The sequence below is a fragment of the Amphiprion ocellaris genome, chromosome 6 (assembly GCF_022539595.1).
Source record: "Amphiprion ocellaris isolate individual 3 ecotype Okinawa chromosome 6, ASM2253959v1, whole genome shotgun sequence".
In the NCBI taxonomy this organism is placed as follows: Eukaryota; Metazoa; Chordata; class Actinopteri; family Pomacentridae; genus Amphiprion; species Amphiprion ocellaris.
In genome coordinates this window covers 33,473,879-33,482,809 of record NC_072771.1, presented here as the reverse complement: position 1 = coordinate 33,482,809, position 8,931 = coordinate 33,473,879, and the positions used below count along the sequence as shown (strand labels likewise).

General features: G+C 38.1%; 1 long non-coding RNA gene across 2 annotated transcripts; it reads left to right on the top strand.

Annotated features, from left to right (window-relative positions):
- The first annotated feature begins 2,833 nt into the window (after positions 1-2,833).
- On the top strand, positions 2,834-7,917 carry LOC129349090 (uncharacterized). 2 transcript variants are annotated; one of them, XR_008601945.1, is made up of 5 exons: positions 2,834-3,065; positions 3,963-4,063; positions 5,909-7,433; positions 7,497-7,654; positions 7,761-7,917. It is a non-coding gene; the product is annotated as an uncharacterized LOC129349090 (long non-coding RNA). The 2 variants fall into 2 exon arrangements; XR_008601944.1 differs by lacking the exon at positions 7,761-7,917 and having other exon boundaries at positions 2,837-3,065; positions 7,497-7,714.
- The last annotated feature ends 1,014 nt before the right edge of the window (positions 7,918-8,931 follow it).

The following is an 8,931-nucleotide window of genomic DNA, read 5'->3' as shown; positions in this document are numbered from 1 at the left end:
TAGAGGGAGTCCACGCATCACACTGAGAGCTCATGATCTCAGTGTGAACAAAATCGCTTTAATATTCCAAGTAAGTATTTTTAAGTATTAAAATGTGAAAAACTCATGCGATTCCGACCTGTTCCAGTTTAATCAGGTTAACTGGTGATAGTTTCCATCTCCAGATGTTTCGTCGCAGATTTGTCTTGACCACACCTGACTGTGTGTGAAATAAAGATACCAGATAAAGACCTACCGAAAAACGTCGGCATCACTACTTAATAAAGTCTATATCCATGTAAATAACACCTGCAGACAGTAAAATGAAATGTGCTGGTCGCAATAAAAAAAAACACGTATTTTTATGAATGGTGAGAGGAAACGATGGAATCCAGAGATAAAATCAGAGACCACAGTCTGACTCGTCATGCCACCGATCAGTCCGATAAACGTCCCGCTTCATCCACATATATCTTTGTCATCCTGTCAGGTGTTTCACACCTGGTGATTGTTCAGGAAACACAGGTTAACTGTAGATAATCACAACTTAACACAGGCTGCCTGGTTAATAACGAGACACAAAACTAATTAAAGTCTCACCAAGAAAACCCACAACATAGAAGTTCGTCCACTGCTGTGTGTTAGTCTGAGTTCAGTAGAACAGATCCAGAGCAGAACTTCAGGTTTAACTCGGGTTTGTTCTCAGAAACATTCAGAGCCTCAGCAGCCTCCCATCAGAACAACACACAGCAGAACATTAGCTGGATCTGATAAAATACATCAGAACAACACGCAGCAGAACATCAGCTGGATCTGATAAAATACATCAGAACAACATGCAACAGAACATCAGCTGGATCTGATAAAATACATCAGAACAACACGCAGCAGAACATCAGCTGGATCTGCTAAAATACATCAGAACAACACGCAGCAGAACATCAGCTGGATCTGCTAAAATACATCAGAACAACACGCAGCAGAACATCAGCTGGATCTGCTAAAATACATCAGAACAACACGCAGCAGAACATCAGCTGGATCTGCTAAAATACATCAGAACAACACGCAGCAGAACATCAGCTGGATCTGATAAAATACATCAGAACAACACGCAGCAGAACATCAGCTGGATCTGATAAAATACATCAGAACAACACGCAGCAGAACATCAGCTGGATCTGATAAAATACATCAGAACAACACGCAGCAGAACATCAGCTGGATCTGATAAAATACATCAGAACAACACGCAGCAGAACATCAGCTGGATCTGATAAAATACATCAGAACAACACGCAACAGAACATCAGCTGGATCTGATAAAATACATCAGAACAACACGCAACAGAACATCAGCTGGATCTGATAAAATACATTAGAACAACACGCAGCAGAACATCAGCTGGATCTGATAAAATACATCAGAACAAACTGAGACCATGTTGTTAAAGCTAGTCACTCAGAAAACAATAAAAGAGTTCAGTCCTTCGTCCTAACCGTCATTTCAGAGCACGTTAACCGCTGACAATATTAAATAAAAATGGAAGGGATCCGATCTGGTCAAAACAAACAATATATTTGTGTGAGTTGTGTCTTTCCAAAAACTGGCTGGTTTAGAAATGGCAAAAAGAGACTTTTAAAGACGTCCCAGAGGAAGACAATACTTCCAGTACTGCAGCCTGAGTGATTAAACTACGCAGGTAGTTTGTGTTATATTTTTGTAATCCTTTTTACATCCTTGTGAAGATGTTTACTGGACTGATCGGTGGCATGATGAGTCAGACTGTGGTCTCTAATTTTATCTCTGGATTCCATAGTTTCCTCTCACCATTCATAAAAAATACATGTTTTTATTTCACCAGCACATTTCTTTTTACTGTCTGTAGATGATATTTACATGGATATAGACTTTATTAAGTAGTGATACCGACGTTTTTCGGCGAGGTCTTCTTTATCTAGTATCTTTATTTGACACACAGCCAGGTCTGGTCGGGACGAAGCTGAGGACGAAACATCTGGAGACTATCACCAGTTAACCTGATCACCAGTTAAACGGGAACAGTGGCACCAGTAGATGACCAGTATCCCGTCATAAACTGTCGTCCACATGTCGGATCTGACTGTAAAACACACAAAAGTGAAACATAACATTCTACAGTTAATAAAGTATGGCACTGAAAATAACGTGGTTAACAGAACAAATTCCAGCTCTCTCCAAAACAGCATTGGACACTTGATTGATCTTCTTAAACTGCTCTCCATGCAGAACCTCCTGACTCTCATTATAGAGCAATGGGGAGCTCCATGATTTCCGCGTGGTTTTTCCACTCTCAAAGAGAATGAAATAGGAAAAGGGCTCGAGGAAGCCATTCTTGATGTGTTCACGGTCCAGACCAGCTCTAAACTGTTCTTCCTCGTTGATTTCCGGTGTTGCTACAAATTACAACAACAGCCGTATTTTGTATTTCGGGTTTAAAAAGCTAGAGCAAAAAAGCAACGCTGTGGTTTTTTCATTATTTAAATGATACATTTCTACATTTAGGTTTTAAAAACGGAAAAACAAAAAAAAAAAAACAACGTGGTTTATTGCTTTTTTTATTTTATTTTGAAACGGAAAAACGAATGAGCGAACCATATACGGATTATGTACGGATCTGGTAATTGGATTTTCCGTTCTGAAACGGGTATTGAAAAACAAAAAACGAGTGGTTATTTGATTTTCGTTTTAAAATACAAAAATTTAAATTGAAATACAAGGCGTTTTTCCTTTTCATGATCAAAAAAGGGATATACGATTTTTTTTTAAATGCTTTGATTTTCGTGTTATATTTAGAATAACAAAAAAGTAAAATCAGGAAGCGACAGAAACGAAAAAAGGTCCGTTTTTTCATTTTCTGAGACCGGAAGTGGTCATCAGCAAGTGTGGAGCCAAACGACAACAACATTCTCAGAGGGCGGAGCCAGAGAGCAGTGAGTGGTCAGACCATAGATAATATAGAAGACAGCGCGCTAGTATCATCTATGGTCAGCACGTCTGGTAGCGTCTCTGGCTGCTGTTGACCTTGTTTTTGGAGTAAAACACGGTAAGAAGATAAATACTTCTAACCAGTAGCGTTGTCTTGTTGTACGTTAAGTCAGCGACTTGTGTAGAGTTGTGTTTTGTTGTGTTTGAGCAGTTGGTCCGGACGCGTTAGCTAGGTAAGCGGCTAAGTTAGCTAGTGGGCTAATTAACACAGGTGGCTAGCTTACCGCTGAACACCTGTGTTAGTTGCTGCCGCAGCTGTCCTCATTATTAGAATGACCTTCTCAACCTGTATTTCTCTGCTGTGTATTTTAGCTTTTAAAAAAGTTATTTTACTTTAAGGTTAACTGAAACCCATTCAGCTGCACTGAAGTTTAACATTCAGCTGGTTTGAATTAAACCGTGCTTAACATTGAGCAACGTTACCTCTCTGAATCTCCATAATTTCATTAAATTCCTTCTCTGTTCCACTGCTGAAGTTCAATCCAGTATATAAAATGACATTAATAGTGAATAAACTAACAACCAGCCATTGTATTTATTTATTATTGCATGTATTTGTAGTAAAACATGAGTTGAAACATCCTACTTTTGGATCTAGAACTGCACAAGCCGTTCATTTTCAGTCACCTGATGAGTTAAACTCCCCTTTTTATGTAAGGTTGAAGCAGAAAGTCTGAATTAACAAAGAAAGTTGTTTATAATTTGCGATACCTGTTATCTCTGACTGAGGCTTTAGTTTTTGTTGAGCTGATTTACACGTAGAAACTTTGTTCAGGAAGATTTCTCAGTAGCTCAGAGGACAGGCTGCTTTTTACACAACCTTGTAAGAGAATGTCTGTCAATGCTTTCAGCAGAATTTAGGAACACAACACTTCCTAAACAGATATTTTGAGGCTGTGAGGTTGAACGTTTGAGAGTATATCAGTGTGTTTGTTTGTGGTCTTTGTGTTTCTAGGTGGAAGCTGAATTAGTGAGGATGACTCCTGCTCCTGTCATCTCTAAGCTCCTCACACATCTTTACCTGCACATGAGGAAAATCACTCCTGTAGAATGCAGGTATGTTTGTCATTATTATAAAAAGATGTTGCCTGGTGACCTGTCAGAAACCCATTATACAGAGTCAGCCAAAATAATGTTTATACACATCAGGAAAAGAAAAACTTGCATAAATATTTTAATACCAAATTTATTCATACATCACCAGATTAATAAAAGTTATCTTTGGCCGCTACAATTACAAGAGGTGCTCAAAGTGGTGGCCACTGGCTTCCAGACATTTCTGTTGTGTTGTAGACGTCACTTGTTGATGCTCCATTCATGAGGGTAGCGCCATCTGTTGGGAAAACATCGTACAACAGGACACAGAGTTATGGTGATTTGATCAAACTTAGAAAGAGGAATCTATATGTATAGAAGTACTTATACAAATGAAATATTTATTAAAGTTTTTGTTTTCCTGATGTGTGTAAACATTATTTTGTCTGACTCTGACTCTGAACTTAATGAGAACAAAACTGTCATTTAATTGTTTCTCTGAAAGCTTCTTTAGTGAAAACCAACTGGTGTTCTTCTTTGAAACAAACTGCTGTTGAGGTCTGTGTTTTTAGGTTTAACCCCACAGTTTCTGAATGAACTGATAGTTGTTTTTTTTCCTGATCAATGTGGATGTTATAACTGATGGTAACATTTACTGATCATATAATCAGCATGACAATATAACAGTAGAACATTCTGACCACCTGACTAATACTGTGTTGGTCCCTTTATGCTGCTAAAACTCCTCTGACCCAGTGGTTCATCAGAACCTCTGGGGATCCTGTGGATTCTGTGGGTCCTGTGGGTTGCAGGGTGGGTCCTACCTAGACCAGGCTGATCCTGGACCATCCCACAGATGCTCCATCAGATCTGGATGTGGGGAGTGTGGAACCCAGGTGAACAGCTTAGCTCTGTCCTGTTCCTCGGACCACTCCTGAGCAGTTTTAGTTTGTCCTGCTGAGGGAGGCAGCTGACATCAAGGACTGCTGTTGCCATGGAGACTAGGGGGTTGTTTGTCCTGCAGTGTTTAGGTGGTGGTACATGTCAAACATCCACATGAATGTCAAGGTTTCCCAGCAGAATGTTGCATTAGAACAAGATGATGGATGTTGTTCTCTTCAGCTGTCAGTGGTCAGAATGTTGTGGCTGATTGGTGGATCTGTCTGCCTTTACTCTGACATCCAGAGTTATACAAAAGTGTAGTATGTGTGCAGTGCAGAAGAGATTTACTTTATTGTATGCATTTTTTTTTTTTTAAGGGAGAGCATTTTTTTTTCCACCTGAAGAAGACCTAATCTTTCCCTTCAAAGGATAGTTAATAATTACTACAGCTTCCATAGTGGTTCCATCAGAGAAAATCATATCCATATACAGATTTTTATTAATTCCAGGGCTGGTTCAGTAAAGATTATAATAATAACTACATCAGATAATTCTTGGTCGCAGTTGGAATTTTGCAGCCTGAGAGATGGTTGAGAAGGTTTGCAGTTCTTGTTTTAGCAAAATATGTTATAATAGAAGATCTTTATTGTCATTGTACATGAAATTATCTGCAAACCAGCAAAGTGCATCAGTCTGAGGTATCTAAAAATAAATAAGTGAAGAAAAATGCTTCTAAAGCCAATAATAAACAGAATATGTTGAGGGAATATTCTAAAAAGGAAAGAAAAGCTCCATTCTCACTCCTCTCAGGATAAACTGTCATTAAAATTGACTTTAAATTTAGCTTCAACACGAGATAAAAACATTTACTTTAATTACTGATATTGTCAAGTTTTAATAAAGTTCATGCTACTTTTATAAAATGATGAAAGTGAATAAATTGTATTTCTGTGTTTGATTTCTGTCTTTTCTCCTGTCATCCAGATGTTCAGAAGGAGATGATGCCGCATCTGGTCCAGCTGATGGAAGGTCTTGAAGTTCTCTGACTGGCCTGGACTGAAGATGAAAACTGTGATGGTGTTGGATTGTCAGACCGTAATGTTGCAGCTCAAAGCAGCTTTTCTAGCTCAGTTCATTCTGACATTCAGCTATGAATCAACACAGCAGATGGTGATCCATGCTGTGGAAGTCTCACATCTCCTGATTTAATGGAGCTGCTTTGCACTTTTTACACTGTTTATTCACCAACACTTTATTTAATAAAAGTCCCATCTAGTTTTCATGAGGAATGTGATGTTTTAATTTCTCTGTGAATAACTGCAGTCTAATGCAACAGCTGGAATTGTAACATCTGTCCTGATATTGATCATGAAGTATTGATCAGAATACTTATGGTTAGCAGTCATCCCTGAAGTTTTACATTAAAATCTTTACTTGTGTTGTGAACTTTGGTAAGAAGCAGAAACGTTAGCGTTGCCATGGATACATGAGTGTTAAATTCTGTCCATGTTTCCATTTTGGGAAATGTAGTCCAGTTCCAGAATGTGGAGGAATTTAGTCTCACAATCACAGACAACAAATATTATCTGAAAGTCAGGTTATTGTTGTTTATCAGCACAATACACAAAGATTAATGTTAGAAATATTCCAGTTAATACTCTAGAATAGCAGGATTTATGTAAATTTACCTCAATAATATGAATGTTCAGGTTAAGATTGTTCAGTGATATTTATTATGCAAGTTTAGCTGATTAAAGTTTATGACTCTGCACTAAAATATTATTTAAATTGACATCATTATTATAATATTTAGGGTCAGACCCTACAGTATTGAGATTAAGAAATCAAATATTCTATAAAATGTAAATACACTGAATTCATTTGGATATATTTAAGTGAGACTCTACAATATTATTTGACACAAATCTATCTAAATCAAAATTTTAATAATTTTCACACCAAACATTTACTGGACTGATTTAAATATTAAAATCACTCCTTTCTAATCCTCTGCTGTACGTTCAAACCTGAGGCCTTAAATAGAAACACACAAGTATCTGATTGAAGGAACTTCTGCAGAGTCCTGGTTCCAGAATATGATGATAGAATTATAGACAAACTTTAACAAAAGCTGCCTGAGAGTTTACAGGTTTTTATGTTAGATTTCTTCAGTAATTTAATGAGAATTATCAGCAAAAATCAAGTGTTCATTTGATGAACTTCATTTCCTAAAACATCCAGAATTGGAGCTCATGTCTTTGGCAGCTGTAAAGTTTCTGCTCCTTCAAAGCTCACAACACAATGAATGAATTCCTAAAACATTCAATGCTGGAGAGCGTTTGTGATGCTGAAGCAGTGATCAGTTTTTCTGTTTCTTCTCTGGAGATGCACAATGAGGGACGTCTGCAGCAACTGAGAAAGAGTCTTACCACATCCTGACATGAGGAAAAAGACTTTATTGAAGACTGCAATGAGAAAAACTATCAGACAGCAGACGGCTGCATTCAAGGTGAGCTCTGAACATTTGATCTGGAACAGGAATTCAATCACAGCAGCATGAGTTTCATTTCAGTCTGTAGCTGCTGAATTCATGGATGAATCATCTGGCACTAGAGAGGAAGACCATCAAACATCCACGTCAGCCGATGGAGGTCCAACAGTCTCACCGAACAACCAACCTACAGAGTGAAGACCTTGAATCTGATTGGACGGCCTCCTATTCAGCCACATGTGTGAACAAATGCCTCTAAGCTGATTTGTTTTCTAAAATAAATCTAGTTTGAGTCCTAATCTATGCCTGTGTGTTTGCTTCTTTACACCGCTGTTAACAGTTTAGGCTGTTAGATTGTTCCAGATAAGACAAGTACAAGATTCTTCAGAGCCGTTCTACCACGAGCCTGACAGGAAGAACTCCAACAGCTACTGAATGTTCCTGTGGTTCCCTCAAGGCTACAGGAGTCCTACGAGGACGAGCCGGTCCACCTGACGGTGGCCAGTCGCTGCGGTTCAAAGCCAACACCGACTACGTGGACTTCTACTGGACCACACAGAGGCCTTCAAACCGGACCAACAAGTTCACGGACTCCCAGTGTTCCCTGTAATTTTTCATGGGTCTGAGCAAACACACAAACTCCCTGAGCGTCCCTTGGACCACTGTGAGCAACATCAGACATGTGCACTGTGGTCACACCAGCATCACATCCATTCAAGTTACATGGTTCATTAAAAGAATCAAATTACAGCATTTACATTTCTGTTAAGATACTTTGTCAACAGGAGCCAGTTGAAGGCTGCAGTGATTTTAGTGACACTACAATGTATAAGAGTGAAGTTATTGAATATTTGTCTCTCTTTACTGTTGCAGCGGTTTTGCAAATTGCAGACGGACCCTGTTCACTCCATAGACACCAATGTTATTCCTGTAGCTTGAAAGACAGCTACTTTTGATAAAACTGGGCTTGTAGCACATTGTCTGCCTTGCAACAATGGGAAAGAGGCACCGTTTATGTTTTGACAACCTATATCTAATGAGTTATTGATGCTGGAAGTCCGAATCTGTGAATATCTTTCCAACTTTACTGAACTTGGGGCCACTACCACCTAAGGAGTGATATATTTAATTTTGAAAAAAGCATTTAGCCATACTTAAAGTTTTAAGTGCTTTATTAACACGGAACTAAAAATTTTGTATAGTTTTATTATCACAGGTTCTGTCTGAAAAGAGGTGGCATCATTTTAAACAGTGAAATCAAACTAACAAAATGTAATGACCAACCAGTGAGCAATACTGGATTCTGCAGAAACATAAACAACTTTTTTAAAAAACTCTAAATCTTATCTTAACACAGTTAATGTATTAACTTATTTATGTGTATATGCATGTATTTATTGATTTATTTAGTACTGTTAACATATCAGAGTTCTGAGTGAGTTTTTCTTAAGATAGACAAAGGCCATTTATTGATTACATACAGGCTGTTAAATGTTTATTAAAAACTAAAAAGCAT